The sequence below is a fragment of the Mustela erminea genome, chromosome 6, assembly GCF_009829155.1.
Source record: "Mustela erminea isolate mMusErm1 chromosome 6, mMusErm1.Pri, whole genome shotgun sequence".
Taxonomy (NCBI): Eukaryota; Metazoa; Chordata; class Mammalia; order Carnivora; family Mustelidae; genus Mustela; species Mustela erminea.
In genome coordinates this window covers 51,708,077-51,726,113 of record NC_045619.1, presented here as the reverse complement: position 1 = coordinate 51,726,113, position 18,037 = coordinate 51,708,077, and the positions used below count along the sequence as shown (strand labels likewise).

Sequence of the window (18,037 nt, the reverse complement as noted above, 5' to 3'; positions counted from 1 at the left end):
AGTACGCCTTGCGGTCACGTGAGGCCCGACGGGGCAGGGCTGCGAACCGAAAGGGAGGCAGGGCGGATCCGTGGGCCGGAAACCGGAAGTGGGCTCCAGGGGCGAAGAACCGGTCGGGTTGGGGGTTTTGCGCTTGCTTTAGTCTCAGGCTCGGGTTGGATTCGCGAGCGGTGTGTATGTGAACGCTTGGTGCGAGGGTTAAAATGGAGAGAAGATGATGGGGCGTCTGAGTGGCTCAGTGGGTTAAAGCCTCTGCCTTCGGCTCAGGCCATGATTCCGGGATCCTGGGATCGAGCCCCGCATCAGGCTCTCTGCTCAGCAGGAAGCCTGCTTCCTCCTCTCTCTCTGCCTGCCTCTCTGCCTACTTGTGATTTCTCTGTCAAATAAATAAATAAAATCTTAAAAAAAAAATGGAGAGAAGATGAAATGAACGAGGGAATCAGCTCACAGTAGGCGGTTAAGAGAAGGGAGGAGAGTGCTTACCTGATAGTAAGGTCAGCTGGTGGGCGAAGTCTGGTCTCTGTCGTATTTTATTCTCGAGTCAACAGCCACTTACGAGAGCCTTTATGTTGAATCATTTCTCATTTTCTCTACAGCTCACCTGTTACACTCGAAGCTGGATTCTGGCTCAGCTTTCTGGACTCCAAGCCTCAGCTGATAAAGTGTTTTCAAACAAACGATTTAGGGATATCCTGACAGCCTAATACTACTTGGTGAATTTTTGAAAGCCCTTTTAGAAGATGTTGGAGGATATGCACAATTGAACAAAACAAAACCCCTGAAACATGGTTACCCAACCACATTAAGTAATGTTTAGGGGGAAAAATTCCGTGTACTAAGGCTCCAAATATTTCTATGATACAGAAATACAGGTACAGCTCTACCTCAACCGTCTGCTAAAGTCTATGAAAACAGAATTATCCCTGGCAAGGTGAAGGGTCAAGTTTTATTCCCAACTTAGAGTAACAGCCTGTACCTCCTGGCTCCTAACAAAGTGTATTTTCTCTAAGCGAGACCATCTGGCCTGAAAAGTGTTTTAAAACTCATGAAAACACTATAATGAGTTAAAAATAATTGTAGGAGTACTTTGAAGTGTCATATATTCAACTGTAAGTCTTATGCAAAAGGAAGTGTTAACTTTTTGAAAAAAAAAAAAAAAGGTTTACAGAAGGCAAGAGAACCTTTACAAAATGAAGTAAAGTTCCACTGTAAGAAAAATTATTCTGGGAATCTGGTAAGAGTCGTTCCCAGATGGTCAAGGTACTGGGTTACAGCCTCAAACTATGCTCATTTTGCAAACTGGTGTAATAATCCCTAGGAAACCAAGACTTCTAGGAGACTTCTGGCTCAAAGAAGAACCTGCATTGATGCCCCAAATTGTAAGATTATATCACTGGTCTTGGTTCAAGGCTACTTTATGAACTATCTGATGGCAGAGATTGTATAATTAAGAGCCAGCTTTATTCCAGATGCTAGACTAATGCTGAGGAGACACTGTTCCTTTTTCATGGAGCCTGCAGTCTAGTTGCAGAAAGATATACAATCTAATAATCACAGAAGTGTATAATTACAAATAAGGAGACATGCTATGAAGGAAAAGTAAAGAGAGAAATGAACATTTTAAGGAGGTGGGGGGCTGACCTAATTTTTTAAAAAAGACTATTTATTTGACAGAGAGAGAGAGAGAGAGAGATCTTAAGTAGGAAGAGAGGCAGACGGGGGCGGGGAGGGGAGGAGCAGGCTCCCTGCTGAGCAGATAGCCCAATGCGGGGCTCTATCCCAGGACCCTGAGGTCATGACCTGCGCCACCCAGGCATGGGGCAATTTAAGGATTCGCTGAGGAAATAAATTTTCTGTGGCCCTGAGGAGTTTAAATAGGAGATCATTTGTTAATGGGGTAGTGGGGTGGTAGAATGTCTCCTAGGCACAGGGTACAGCATTTGCGAGGATATTGAGGTAGCGCAAAGAACTAAAAGATGACAGTGTAGCTGGAGCAGAGGGAGAGAAGGAGATAGAGAGGTAAACAGGGCCCAGATTATGTTAAGGATTTTGGTCTTCGTCATAAGGCTAATGGGGAATCACTTTAAGAGTAGGGGAGAAAAGGGACGCCTGGGTGGCTCAGTTGGTTGGACGACTGCCTTCGCCTCAGGTCATGATCCTGGAGTCCGGGGATCGAGTCCCGCATCGGGCTCCCAGCTCCATGGGGAGTCTGCTTCTCTCTCTCTGACCTTCTCCTCGTTCATGCTCTCTCTCACTGTCTCTCTCTCAAGTAAATAAATAAAATCTTAAAAAAAAAAAAAAGTAGGGGAGAAAAAATCATACATGAATTTGTGCAGATTAGAAGAGGATAAGAACGGATGAAAAGAGAACAAATCAGATTTTGTGGGGTGTGAAGCTTATATGTATGCAATTTGGCAAGGGTGGCTCCTTAAGAAAAAGAGTGACAATATAAATATAAAATTAGGTGCAAAAGTGAATATTTATTTAGAGTAAGAAAAGAAATAACCATATTACAGATTTTTTAAAGTCGAAAATATTACAAATTGAAATGCAAAATTTTAAAATATAGTATTTTTTATTAATGAACCACAGACACTCTTCTCCATGCTCCTCCCACTGCTCCGCCGACATTTTCGGCTATGTACACTTAAATCGTCTCTTCATAAGAAAGTGGGTTTGTAATATATTCTATAGAGAGAATAGAAGATCATTTAGCCTTTTCTCTAGCATAGTTGATCAATTTTTTATTATCGATAGTTAAGAAATTGTTTTTCATCTTCAGTTCGTTATTGGTTATACACACACACACACACACACACACACATATTTACTGTAATCATGTATTATGAGTTTATATCCTCTGCACTGATGTCAACTTGAGGTCAAGTCAGAAAGAAATTTAATATTTTTAATGAGTTTATATGATTCACTTTCTTCACAAATTATCAAACAATTCAAGAGCCTATTTATTACTTTCATTTTCAATTTATCTCTTCTACAATTACTGTTTTCATTACGATCTGAAAAAAGTGATTACTATTTACTTTTCAATGTCAGGACAATTTCTTTTGATTTTCTCACCTTTATCACTTTAATTTCATATTCATGAACTTTTTTTTTTTTTAGAGATTTTATTTATCAGAGAGAGAGAGGGGGAGAGAGCGAGCACAGGCAGACAGAATGGCAGGCAGAGGCAGAGGGAGAAGCAGGCTCCCTGCTGAGCAAGGAGCCCAATGTGGGACTCGATCCCAGGATGCTGGGATCATGACCTGAGCCGAAGGCAGCTGCTTAACCAACTGAGCCACCCAGGTGTCCCATATTCATGAACTTTTTACCTCAATTTTATCTCGATGCTTTTTTTCCCCAAGATTTTATTTATTTATTTGACACAGACAGTGATCACAAGTAGGCAGAGAGGCAGGCAGAAAGAGAGAGAGGGAAGCAGGCTCCCTGCTGAGCAGAGAACCCGATTTGGGCTCTATCCCAGGATCCTGAGATCATGACCTGAGCCGAAGGCAGAGGCTTAACCCACTGAGCCACCGAGGCGCCCCATCTCAATGCTTTAATAAAATAAATTTAAAGACAACATAAGAAGGTGCCTGCCATATATGTCCACATCAGGAGTCTAAAATTTATCAGTTGGAATGTTCCTAAGTGTCTTTCTAAATGACAGTTAAAATGTTATGTTTGGGTTTTATCAACTGTTAAATAAGTTTGTATTTTTTTTTAAAGATTTTATTTATTTATTTGACAGAGAGAGATCACAAGTAGGCAGAGAGGCAGGCAGAGAGAGAGAGAGAGAGGGAAGCAAGCTCCCTGCTGAGCAGAGAGCCCGATGCGGGGCTCGATCCCAGGACCCTGGGCAGAGGCTTTAACCCACTGAGCCACCCAGGTGCCCAAGTTTGTATTTTTTTATGAAGATTTTATTTATTTATATGAGAGAGTGGGGAGAAGGAGCAGAAGGAGAGAATCTTCAGGTAGACTCCCTGCTGAGTGTGGAGCCCAGCACCCGGCTTGCTCTCACGACCCTGAGATCATGACCTGAGCCAAAACCAAGAGTCAAATGCTTAACTGATTGAAACACCCAGGTGCCCCTGCAAAATTGTTTTTAAAGAGCATGTACCCCTTTGCTCTGTTGTGCTGACATATGACTGTAAATGTCATTCAACAGCAGATTAAAATAGCTCAAATATTTCTTCACCTTGTTGAAAAAAGTCAGATAAAAAAGTTTAAAATTGCTATAGAGGTTCCTGTTAGAGGAGTAGTGCACAGTAATCAACAACTGATCAGTTTGTCACATCCAGAATAGAATGTGTAGTGTTGTTATTGGTGTCTGGTTATATATTTGATTTACCACTTTTGAAAACATTTTTCCATGAGGGGTTCCTGGGTGACTCAGTTGGTTAAGCATCAGATTTCAGCTCAGGTTATGGTCTCAGGGTCCTGGGATGGAGCTATGATTTGGGATCCACACTCACTGGGGAGTGTGCTTGTCCCTCTCCCTCTGCTCCATCCCCCAGCTTGTGCTTTCAGACTTTCTCTCAGATGAATACATAAGATCTTAAAAAAGAATGTAAAAAAATATAGATTTTTTAAAAAACCGAAAAAATAAAAACCCCAGAACATTTTCCCATCAGGATGTCCACCTGGCTTAGTCGCTAGAGCATGCATCTCTTGGTCTTAGGGTTGTGAATTTGAGCCCCATATTGGGTGTGCAGATTGCTTAAAAGTAAAGCCTTTTAAAAAACTTTTAAAAAATTTTTCCCATCATTAATTTTTCATGAATTGTTTTTGTAAAATAAGTCATTTAAAAATTTTTTATACTTTTTTTCCTACACCTTAAGCAAAAGTGGGTTAAACCCAGCTATTAGTTGAAAAATTCCCATGAAATTTCCATTATTGGTACAACACTGTTTCTTATCATGAACTCTGAAGTAAAAATATCTTCAACTTAAATATTTAATAACCTTGACCTCCATCTTTGGCCATGATGGAGTAATAGGGCCAGACTAACCTTTTTATTAGAAACAACCAGAAAACAGGCCAAAATATGTTTCACACAATGGACAACAGTCAGTGTAGGACTATAATCTGTGTGTAGAAAGGAAAGAATTTCCCCCACTTTTAGCCTGTGGGCACATTCTGAACCAGAGAGCCAGGAAGAGGATACTATGCAGAACAAAGATGAGTTTAGGGGAGAGAGATTAAATCTGGAGGAGGTTGAGGTAGCTGGCAGAGGTGAGGCAAAGTTCCAAAGAGGAGGAAAAGCTCCATAAATCTGCAGATAATCCTTTTGAGATTTGGTGGAACACCTAGATGTCCATGTGTAGGGTGAAGCCATCATACATTACATAAAGCAATGAATAGCCAAGGAGATGTAAGAATTCTCAGAGGATATATTTGAGATCCAACCAGCCAGAAGAAAGTCTTCTTTGATCATCAGGGGTATTTAATAGAGAACCCAAGAAGGTCATACCTTAGTAGTAGGGCTAAATTATCATGAGTGAAAAGTATGACAAAGTTTATTTTTTAAAGATTTATTTATTATTTGAGAGAGAGTGTGGGGTGGGGGACAGAGGGGCAGAGAGAGAGAGAGAGAGAGAGAGAAAATCTCAAGCAGACCCCCCACTGAGCACAGAGCCTGATGAGGGGCTTGATCCGAACCAAAATTAAGAGTCAGACACAACCAACTGAGCCACCCAGGCACCCCTACAATGACAGAGTTTAAATATAAGTCTCAAAATATCAAGCTGATCTGCAAGAACTTTAACTTGCTGGTGAGAACAAGGACCCATACTACAAAATCTGGATGCTCAACAATATGAAATTCACAGGATTACACAGGAAATCAAATAGGAAAATGTGATCAGTAACCAGGGAAAAATCAGTCAATGGAAACATAATAAATGACACAGATAAAGGAATTAACAGGTCAGGGATTTTATTTTATTTTATTTTTTAAAGATTTTATTTATTTATTTGACAGAGAGAGATCACAAGTAGGCAGAGAGGCAGGCAGAGAGAGAGAGAGAGGAGGAAGCAGGCTCCCCGCTGAGCAGAGAGCCCGATGCGGGACTCGATCCCAGGACCCTGAGATCATGATCTGAGCTGAAGGCAGCGGCTTAACCCACTGAGCCATCCAGGCGCCCAGTCAGGGATTTTAAAACACCTCTTATATATGTATATGTCACAGTCTAAACAGATTTAGACTGGGCATCCTGCCGAATAGCATATCCATCCATCCATTGCATTGAGGACATATTGATCAGGCAGGATGAACGAGGGGCAGCTAACCTACTGCAATCTTTTGATATGACATGTGCTCTGGAGAGTGGGATATAGGCCCTAAGAAAATTCAGGGACTTGCACTTCAGTGAAGGATGGCGGGGGTCCATGGGGTATGCCACAGTGAGCCTCCAGAGTAAAAACAAATTGCTGCATCTTGCTTTTCTTACTACAAAGAAGGAAGCCCGGTGCTCATTTAACCTTTTGGATTCTGTATGTAACTTACTCAGCTTAGGAAGACTGCCAGCTTTGAGTGGGGCCTGGAGCAGGAAAGCATGCTAGAGCAGATGGGGCCAGCTTTGTAATCTGTTGGGCGTAGTGTGAAATAAAAATGTGGGCACTAAAGGTGCTAAAGTATAAATCCTTTTAAAAATATTGTATTACTAACAAAATGCAATGGGGATTATAGTGATACATGAGTAGCACCATAATCTTGCAAACTACAATTAACATTTTTGGTAATTATATATCCACTTAACATTGATACTTTATTAATGTGATACCTTGACTGCTAATATGTTTTTTTTTCTGGCTGGCTTTCCTGCAGATTCATTTCTTAGGCTATTAAGATGTATACTTTTGGCAGCTTCATTTGATATAATTAAGCCTGGGGTATCTCATCTTACCATGATATTGGTATAGATAATGATGTATATGTATATATTTTCTTATGCTTTGTCCTCAGGTGTTTATTCTCAGGGTAAAGATGGTGAAGAGGAAAGTCTGAAATGGGCATAGTTACCCTCTCCCATCCTGAGTCCCATAAGAGGAGGCAGGTGACTAGGCAGCTCAGGTACTTCCGGTCAAGGGCTTCGGCCAGCGTCCCAGGGCCCAGGGCCTGAAGCCCTTCCACAGGCTTATGGAGAGAGGCCAAAAAGGTAGCCAGGAGCCCACTCTCCACAGAATGGTGGCAAGCGGCTGGCTCTCTCTCCCCAAGGGCTTGGGCATAGACTGTCCACAGTGAGACTGCCCAACACTTGTACTCAGTCAAGAATGGGATACCTGGTTTCTGATCTTGGTAATGACCACCAGCAGCACTCACATTTGAGGGGTCTGGAATTTAATCTGCATTGTGGGATGCACTAACATTCAGAGACCAGTGCTCCTCTGAGACACCATGGAAACCCAACCTACCGAAGAATGGTAAGATGAGATACCCCAGGCTTCCAGCAGCACCAATAGGATCCTATTCTTAAAGTCCCAATCACCTTTACCTCAAGCTTGTAAGAAGGTTGCTAACTTTTGTACTACTTTGGTCATTTTAAAAACAGCCTATAACCTCATACTGTGTCCTTGAAGTCACTCAGATGACTTCTCGGAGGGGAGAACGGGGCTCCAGACCTTCAATGACATCTGACTCCCACAGAGGAGGATCCAAGTTTATTAAACATTTTTAATTTTAAGGAGGATCTTTCTTCCGATTAACTATTACTAGACGTAGTAAGAGTACTTTATAGGCTATATAACAAAAGCATAAATTTTTTAAGAAGATTTTATTTTGAAACATTACACAATATGTTAATTAAGTGGAATTAAAAAAAAAAAAAGATTTATTTAACATAGATGTCGCGGCCGGTGTGACAAATCGACCAGGAACGTGAGGATAAGAGGATGGTGGAAAGAAATGAAGAGACAAAGAGATGGGGACAGAAGGAGCACCAAGGAGGATGTCCAATAGTGCCGAGTTTATTCAAGGTTGTGAGGCATTATATAGCTAACAGAAACAACCATAAGAAAAGTATCTATTTTTAGCTGATTACTAAAGAATTTGCAATATGCACAGAAAATCCTTCAAGCTTTCCCATTATCATTTCCCAAGCCCTAATAGCAGACCTTCCAGCGCCAGACGTACTGACTTCAAGGCCACTCAAGACATAGTTGTGTAAGCACAGCACAGTCTTACAGTGGTGTTGTCTATAGCCCGTGCAAGGACAGCAAGGACCAGCAAGAATTTCTGACCCCGGCCAAATCGTCTCTATCTGACTAGCAAACGTGTGGGAAGTCATGTAGGTGAGAGCGCAACATATAGCACAGACCCTTTCTCAGTGCTACTCGACTTTATTGACCTAAGCCTTTTGTTCGGCTATTCAGCCTTTAACGGAGGCACAAGTCAGGCCCTGGTTTGGTCCTTGTCTCAAGCCTTAACGTGGCCTCCCACATTTCCCCCTTCCTTTTTAAATAAATTAAGCATATGAATTTGTGCTTGAGTGTGTAGTCGTTGCTGTTCTGCATGAATCTGTACAATGCACCATATTAAAACAAAAGCAAGTAATATAATGAGGAGTTCAGTAAACAACCAGAATGAGTGTTACTAGTGCTGCTATTCCTGCTATCAATAGACCCGGAAGACTTTTGACTTGTTTGAGCTGCAACTGCCTTTTAAGGGCAAACTGATAACCATAATCAGCATACCAAGGTCCTTCTACATCTATGGGTAAGAGTACATAAGGGGGGTTGCATAGTTATAAACACTATTATGGGACCTGTGCCTGACAAAGGCAGGGATACAGGTAGACAACTTGTTAAAACACAGTGGTCACAATGGATATTACACAATAGATGTCCCCCTTGGAAAGAGGTGAGAACTATTGATCCCGAGCCCACTACCAGTAGAAAAGGTCTAGGAATACAGCCCACAAAGTCAGATTGAAGTTCTTTGTGGCAGTGTAACCACTCCTGGCTATTTGCACTCCGATTGGTCCCAGGGCAGCAACCAGTTTCCAGAGTTCTGCATGAAACATCCCTCTCCTGTAAGGGGGGAGACGTCTTCTTCTCCTCCACTGATTTCTCCGACTCAGGGTCAGTGTTGCAATTCGTTGCCACCAGGGCGAGGAGTTGGCACCTTCTCTCTGGCATCCAGCGTGGAGTGTCCTCATCCTGAGGGAAAACACAAACAAAACCACGTCCTCTGCAGAGGACAGGGTTAGGACCCTTCCAAGTGCCCATCAGGGGGTCTTTCTACCTAGCATAAGGAAGAGGAGAAAAGTCTGGATGCCAAAAGTGTTCTGCTGCTGTGCGACCTATATCGTCGACATTCAAAAAATTTAAAACATAAAGAATTAAAATTAAATGCATATGAGGAGAGTATTTCATTGTTCCCTGTAGTATCTCCCCCTCTTTTAATTTTTTGAGGTAAGATTTAAGGGTATCATTAGCTTTTTCAACAATGGCTTGTCCTTGTGAATTATAGGGGATGTCCATTGAATGTTCTGATTTGTTTGTAAATAAGTATTTTTATATTTTTGTAAGTCACAGACATCTTAAGAAAAAAATATTTTTAGTTTGGAAGACTAAACATTAGAGAACCAGTAATGACAAAACATTAAAAGATATAACATTATAATTTTTTAGTTTATATAGTTCCATGTTACTAAATCTGGTGAATGCAGTTTTTTTTTATATAAACATATATTTTTATACCCAGGGGTACAGGTCTGTGAATCACCAGGTTTACACACTTCACAGCACTCACCAAAGCACATACCCTCCCCAATGTCCATAATCCCACCCCCTTCTCCCAAACCCCCTCCCCCCAGCAACCCTCAGTTTGTTTTGTGAGATTAAGAGTCACTTATGGTTTGTCTCCCTCCCAATCCCATCTTGTTTCATTTATTCTTCTCCTATCCACTTAAGCCCCCATGTTGCATCACTACTTCCTCATATCAGGGAGATCATATGGTAGTTGTCTTTCTCTGCTTGACTTATTTCGCTAAGCATGATACGCTCTAGTTCCATCCATGTTGTCGCAAATGGCAAGATTTCATTTCTTTTGATGGCTGCATAGTATTCCATTGTGTATATATACCACATCTTCTTGATCCATTCATCTGTTGATGGACATCTAGGTTCTTTCCATAGTTTGGCTATTGTGGACATTGCTGCTATAAACATTCGGGTGCACGTGCCCCTTTGGATCATTACGTTTGTATCTTTAGGGTAAATACCCAATAGTGCAATTGCTGGGTCATAGGGCAGTTCTATTTTCAACATTTTGAGGAACCTCCATGCTGTTTTCCAGAGTGGCTGCACCAGCTTGCATTCCCACCAACAGTGTAGGAGGGTTCCCCTTTCTCCGCATCCTCGCCAGCATCTGTCATTTCCTGACTTGTTGATTTTAGCCATTCTGACTGGTGTGAGGTGATATCTCATTGTGGTTTTGATTTGTATTTCCCTGATGCCGAGTGATATGGAGCACTTTTTCATGTGTCTGTTGGCCATCTGGATGTCTTCTTTGCAGAAATGTCTGTTCATGTCCTCTGCCCATTTCTTGATTGGATTATTTGTTCTTTGGGTGTTGAGTTTGCTAAGTTCTTTATAGATTCTGGACACTAGTCCTTTATCTGATATGTCGTTTGCAAATATCTTCTCCCATTCTGTCAGTTGTCTTTTGATTTTGTTAACGGTTTCCTTTGCTGTGCAAAAGATTTTGATCTTGATGAAATCCCAATAGTTCATTTTTGCCCTTGCTTCCCTTGCCATAGGCGATGTTCCTAGGAAGATGTTGCTGCGGCTGAGGTCGAAGAGGTTGCTGCCTGTGTTCTCCTCAAGGATTTTGATGGATTCCTTTCGCACATTGAGGTCCTTCATCCATTTTGAGTCTATTTTTGTGTGTGGTGTAAGGAAATGGTCCAATTTCATTTTTCTGCATGTGGCTGTCCAATTTTCCCAGCACGATTTATTGAAGAGGCTGTCTTTTTTCCATTGGACATTCTTTCCTGCTTTGTCGAAGATTAGTTGACTGTAGAGTTGAGGGTCTATTTCTGGGCTCTCTATTCTGTTCCATTGATCTATGTGTCTGTTTTTGTGCCAGTACCATGCTGTCTTGATGATGACAGCTTTGTAATAGAGCTTGAAATCCGGAATTGTGATGCCACCAACGTTGGCTTTCTTTTTCAATATCCCTTTGGCTATTCGAGGTCTTTTCTGGTTCCATATAAATTTTAGAATTATTTGTTCCATTTCTTTGAAAAAGATGGATGGTACTTTGATAGTAATTGCATTAAATGTGTAGATTGCTTTAGGTAGCATAGACATTTTCACAATATTTATTCTTCCAATCCAGGAGCATGGAACATTTTTCCATTTCTTTGTGTCTTCCTCAATTTCTTTCATGAGTACTTTATAGTTTTCTGAGAATAGATTCTGTGCCTCTTTGGTTAGGTTTATTCCTAGGTATCTTATGGTTTTGGGTGCAATTGTAAATGGGATTGACTCCTTAATTTCTCTTTCTTCTGTCTTGCTGTTGGTGTAGAGAAATGCAACTGATTTCTGTGCATTGATTTTATATCCTGACACTTTACTGAATTCCTATATAAGTTCTAGCAGTTTTGGAGTGGAGTCTTTTGGGTTTTCCACATATAGTATCATATCATCTGCGAAGAGTGATAATTTGACTTCTTCTTTGCTGATTTGGATGCCTTTAATTTCCTTTTGTTGTCTGATTGCTGAGGCTAGGACCTCTAGTACTATGTTGAATAGCAGTGATGATAATGGACATCCCTGCCGTGTTCCTGACCTTAGTGGAAAAGCTTTCAGTTTTTCTCCATTGAGAATGATATTTGCGGTGGGTTTTTCATAGATGGCTTTGATGATATTGAGGCATGTGCCCTCTATCCCTACACTTTGAAGAGTTTTGATCAGGAAGGGATGCTGTACTTTGTCAAATGCTTTTTCAGCATCTATTGAGAGTATCATATGGTTCTTGTTCTTTCTTTTATTGATGTGTTGTATCACATTGACTGATTAGCGGATGTTGAACCAACCTTGCAGCCCTGGAATAAATCCCACTTGGTCGTGGTGAATAATCCTTTTAATGTACTGTTGAATCCTATTGGCTAGTATTTTGTTGAGTATTTTCGCATCTGTGTTCATCAAGGATATTGGTCTATAGCTCTCTTTTTTGATGGGATCCTTGTCTGGTTTGGGGATCAAGGTGATGCTGGCCTCATAAAAAGAGTTTGGAAGTTTTCCTTCCATTTCTATTTTTTGGAACAGTTTCAGGAGAATAGGAATTAGTTCTTCTTTAAATGTTTGGTAGAATTCCCCCGGGAAGCCGTCTGGCCCTGGGCTTTTGTTTGTTTGGAGATTTTTAATGACTGTTTCAATCTCCTTACTGGTTATGGGTCTGTTCAGGCTTTCTATTTCTTCCTGGTTCAGTTGTGGTAGTTTATATGTTTCTAGGAATGCATCCATTTCTTCCAGATTGTCAAATTTATTGGCATAGAGTTGCTCATAGTATGTTCTTATAATAGTTTGTATTTCTTTGGTGTTAGTTGTGAAATCTCCTCTTTCATTCATGATTTTATTTATTTGGGTCCTTTCTCTTTTCTTTTTGATAAGTCTGGCCAGGGGTTTATCAATTTTATTAATTCTTTCAAAGAACCAGCTCCTAGTTTCGTTGATTTGTTCTATTGTTTTTTTGGTTTCTATTTCATTGATTTCTGCTCTGATCTTTATGATTTCTCTTCTCCTGCTGGGCTTAGGGTTTCTTTCTTGTTCTTTCTCCAGCTCCTTTAGGTGTAGGGTTAGGTTGTGTACCTGAAACCTTTCTTGTTTCTTAAGAAAGGCTTGTACCGCTATATATTTTCCTCTCAGGACTGCCTTTGTTGTGTCCCACAGATTTTGAACCGTTGTATTTTCATTATCATTTGTTTCCATGATTTTTTTCAATTCTTCTTTAATTTCCCGGTTGACCCATTCATTCTTTAGAAGGATGCTGTTTAGTCTCCATGTATTTGGGTTCTTTCCAAACTTCCTTTTGTGGTTGAGTTCTAGCTTTAGAGCATTGTGGTCTGAAAATATGCAGGGAATGATCCCAATCTTTTGATACCGGTTGAGTCCTGATTTAGGACCGAGGATGTGATCTATTCTGGAGAATGTTCCATGTGCACTAGAGAAGAATGTGTATTCTGTTGCTTTGGGATGAAATGTTCTGAATATATCTGTGATGTCCATCTGGTCCAGAGTGTCGTTTAAGGCCTTTATTTCCTTGCTGATCTTTTGCTTGGATGATCTGTCCATTTCAGTGAGGGGAGTGTTAAAGTCCCCTACTATTATTGTATTATTGTTTATGTGTTTCTTTGATTTTGTTATTAATTGGTTTATATAGTTGGCTGCTCCCACTTTGGGGGCATAGATATTTAAAATTGTTAAATCTTCTTGTTGGACAGACCCTTTGAGTATGATATAGTGTCCTTCCTCATCTCTTATTATAGTCTTTGGCTTAAAATCTAATTGATCTGATATAAGGATTGCCACTCCTGCTTTCTTCTGATGTCCATTAGCATGGTAAATTCTTTTCCACCCCCTCACTTTAAATCTGGAGGTGTCTTTGCGCTTAAAATGAGTTTCTTGGAGGCAACATATAGATGGGTTTTGTATTTTTATCCATTCTGATACCCTGTGTCTTTTGACAGGGGCATTTAGCCCATTAACATTCAGGGTAAGTATTGAGAGATATGAATTTAGTGCCATTGTATTGCCTGTAAGGTGACTGTTATGGTCTCTGTTCCTTTCTGATCTACCACTTGTAGGCTCTCTCTTTGCTTAGAGGACCCCTTTCAATATTTCCTGTAGAGCTGGTTTGGTGTTTGCAAATTCTTTCAGTTTTTGTTTGTCCTGGAAGCTTTTAATCTGTCCTTCTATTTTGAATGATAGCCTAGCTGGATATAGTATTCTTGGCTGCATGTTTTTCTCGTTTAGTGCTCTGAAAATATCATGCCAGCTCTTTCTGGCCTGCCAGGTCTCTGTGGATAAGTCAGCTGCCAATCTAATATTTTTACCATTGTATGTTACAAACTTCTTTTCCCGGGCTGCTTTCAGGATTTTCTCTTTGTCACTGAGACTTGTAAATTTTACTATTAGGTGACGGGGTGTGGGCCTATTCTTATTGATTTTGAGGGGTGTTCTCTGAACCTCCTGAATTTTGATGCTCGTTCCCTTTGCCATATTGGGGAAATTCTCCCCAATAATTCTCTCCAGTATACCTTCTGCTCCCCTCTCTCTTTCTTCTTCTTCTGGAATCCCAATTATTCTAATGTTGTTTTGTCTTATGGTGTCACTTATCTCTTGAATTCGCCCCTCGTGGTCCAGTAGCTGTTTGTCCCTCTTTTGCTCAGCTTCTTTATTCTCTGTCATTTGGTCTTCTATATCACTAATTCTTTCTTCTGCCTCATTTATCCTAGCAGTGAGAGCCTCCATTTTTGATTGCACCTCATTAATAGCTTTTTTGATTTCAACTTGGTTAGATTTTAGTTCTTTTATTTCTCCAGAAAAGGCTTTTATATCTCTCGAGAGGGTTTCTCTAATATCTTCCATTCCTTTTTCGAGCCTGGCTAGAACCTTGAGAATTGTCATTCTGAACTCTAGATCTGACATATTACCAATGTCTGTATTGATTAGGTCCCTAGCCTTCAGTACTGCCTCTTGTTCTTTTTTTTGTGGTGAATTTTTCCGTCTTGTCATTTTGTCCAGATAAGAGTATATGAAGGAGCAAGGAAAATACTAAAAGGGTGGCAACAACCCCAGGAAAATATGCTTCAACCAAATTAGAAGAGATCCCAAATCGTGAGGGGGGAGAAAGGGGATAAAAAGAGGTTCAAAAAGGAACAAAGAAAAAAAAAAAAGAAAAAAGAAAAAAAAAGAAAAGAAAAGAATTTAAAAAAAAGAAAACAAATAAGAAAAATATAAAAAAGAAAAAATATATATATTAGATAAACTAGTTAAAAAACGTTAAAAAAGAAAAAGGCAAAAGTTAAAAAAAAATTTAACCAGAAGGCGAGAAAAAAAACAAAAAATGAAAAAGAAAAAAATTAAATTAACTACAAGACTAAAAAAAATCACAGGGAAAAAGCCATGAGTTCCGTGCTTTGCTTTCTCCTCCTCTGGAATTCTGCTGCTCTCCTTGGTATTGAAACCACACTCCTTGGTAGGTGAACTTGGTATCGGCTGGATTTCTTGTTGATCTTCTGGGGGAGGGGCCTGGTGTAGTGATTCTCAAGTGTCTTTGCCCCAGGCGGAATTGCACCGCCCTTAACGGGGGGTGGGGGGGTGGGGGGGTGAGTAATCCGCTCGGGTTTGCTTTCAGGAGCTTTTGTTCCCTGAGCGCTTTCCGTAGAGTTCCGGAGGACGGGAATACAAATGGCGGCCTCCTGGTCTCTGGCCTGGAGGAGCCGAGAGCTTAGGGCCCCACTCCTCAGTGCGCCCTCAGAGAACAGCGCCCAGTTACTCCCGTCTGCCTGACCTCCGGCCGCGCTCCGAGCTCACCGAGCCTGCGACCAGTTCAAGGTAACACCGAGCTGTGAGCTTACTGTCGGCTCTGTCTCTGTAGCCGGCCTTCCCGCTCCAGTACCCGCAAGCTCTGCGACACTCAGACACCCCCGATCCTTCTGTGACCCTGCGGGACCTGAGGCCACACTGACCCCGCGTGGGCTTCGCCCCGGTTTAGCCTCTGGAGCGATGTCCCTCAGCGGAACAGACTTTTAAAAGTCCTGATTTTGTGCTTCGTTGCTCCGCCGCTTGCCGGGATCCGGCCCCTCCCCCCGGGGTCTATCTTCCTGTCGCTTTGGATTCACTTCTCCGCCGGTCCTACCTTTCAGAAAGTGGCTGTTTTTCTGTTTCCAGAATTGCTGTTCTTCTTCTCTTCGATCTGCCGATGGATTTTCAGGTGTTTGCAATCTTTAGATAAGCTGTCTAGCTGATCTCCAGCTAGCTGAAGTAGTCTCAGCCTGCTACTTCTCCGCCATCTTGACTCCTCCCCACTGGTGAATGCAGTTTTAGTTAGTTCTGGAAATTCTTATCCATTTTAGTTTTAGGATTTTCAAGTATATCAAATATTTGTGTTTGTCTTGATATTTCACAAGAGAATTAAAACAATTACAAATGACAAAACTCAGAATAGATATGGTTAAATTACCAGGTGATGACCTTATCAAAATATTAAAACTTTAAGAAATGTATAGAACTCAGAGTAGTTACAGCACTTACCCAAATGTCACCCAAGGTTTATTATTGGTTTAGTAGTACTTATTGAGTATTTTAGTATATCAAGGAAAAGCCTTATGAGTTAAAGAGATTTCATTTATAATTTAAATCTTGTTGGCAATTGCTAAAACCTTAGAAAGTTTTAAAATACATGGCTAAATATAATTAGGGATGTTAAACACCTGATAAAACAAAACAAAGAAACTGGGTTTTCTGGGCAGGCAAAGAGAAAACCATAACGGATCAATTAATCTAAGAAAACTTTGCCCTTTTAAACAGAGAGAAAACCAGCTTTTTAATATCAGTGTCTTTTCTTTTTTATTATTATTAAGCATGTAGTCTTAAGATAGTGGGTTTACTGGGTTTCCCTCCCATCATGAATGATGTCGCAGACAAAGGGAGGGGAATCTTTTACATGTTGTCCTGACCATACCTAAAGTTCCTTTCCTGAAGATATCCCTTCACAAACCTTTTACAACTTGCTTTTGCATTTAGGTTTTGTCCCAAGTCATTTCCTTCCAAACAACCTTTCATTTAGGATAAAATTGCCTTCTTTTACTTTTAATAAAATGCAGTCTCATTCCTTAAATCTTTCTTACGTATTTCCTATTTTCCTACATATAGGGTTGCTTTCCTTATTTCCATTAGCCTTACAGTTAGCAGAATTTTGCTCTTTTAGAAATATCTTAATCTCTAGTGAAGACAAAATATAAACCAATTGTGAACAGTTACAACAGAATTTTTTAGAAGGCAAATTCTGAAACAGTTAAGTATAAAACATGCTTATTCTTAGTTTTTTTGTAGCAAGAAGTTAAAAGCATAAACCTATAACAAGTACTTAATGCTTTAGTATTTTATTTCATTTGGTTAAGACCTAGATGTCCATAATTTAATTACATTTGTCATCCAAAGGCACTCCAACCTCAGGGGTGTCTAAAGGGTCTGATTGTGAACCAGTGAGACCAGCGATTAACTCAGGAGAGGGAGGAGGACTATTTGTGCCCAAGTGCTCATACACATCCTCTTGCTCATCTACTACCAAATCACAGGGGGAATCCCGAGAGGCTATAGATAGTAAATCTATAGAGTGTTGCGGATCTAAAGCCTCCCAAATATCCTCCCAAATTTTTATTGTTCCTTTAGGGCAAGCACATGGACCCCTAATTTTTAATTGATTTTTAACCTTTTGCCCCACTTTTTGCCATGCATCTAAACTTATAGTTCCTTCCTTTGGGAACCATGGACATAACACTGAAACAGTGTCAAAGAACTGCTGCAAGGTTCATTTAGTAACCTTGGACCCTGCTTTTTCATTAGGGCCTGCAATGCTGTCAAAAAGAAAGTTTGTTCCACTGATTGACCTTGCCCCACATTATTTTACTCCTGTTGTGGCCCTGAAAAACCGGGCTCCTCTTACCTGGATTTGGTAACTACTTACCTATAAGAGCGCACTTCCTGAATGTGCTCAGGTCCCCTGTCACGTGGCCGGCGCGACAAATCGACCAGGAATGTGAGGGTAAGAGAATGGTGAAAAGAAATTAAGAGACAAAGAGATGGGGACAGGAGGAGCACCAAGAAGGATGTCCAATAGTGCCGAGTTTATTCAAGGTTGTGAGGCATTATATAGCTGACAGAAACAACCATAAGAAAAGTATCTATTTTTAGCTGATTACTAAAGAGTTTGCAACATGCACAGAAAATCTTTCAAGCTTTCCCATTATCATTTCCCAAGCCCTAATAGCAGACCTTCCAGCGCCAGATGTACTGACTT

At 40.6% G+C, this 18,037-nt stretch overlaps 1 long non-coding RNA gene across 1 annotated transcript; it reads right to left on the bottom strand.

Annotated features, from left to right (window-relative positions):
- Positions 1-7,955: 7,955 nt before the first annotated feature.
- LOC116593212 lies at positions 7,956-18,037 on the bottom strand. Its single transcript, XR_004286831.1, has 2 exons — positions 17,705-18,037; positions 7,956-9,305 (listed from the first exon to the last, which is right to left on the bottom strand). It is a non-coding gene; the product is annotated as an uncharacterized LOC116593212 (long non-coding RNA).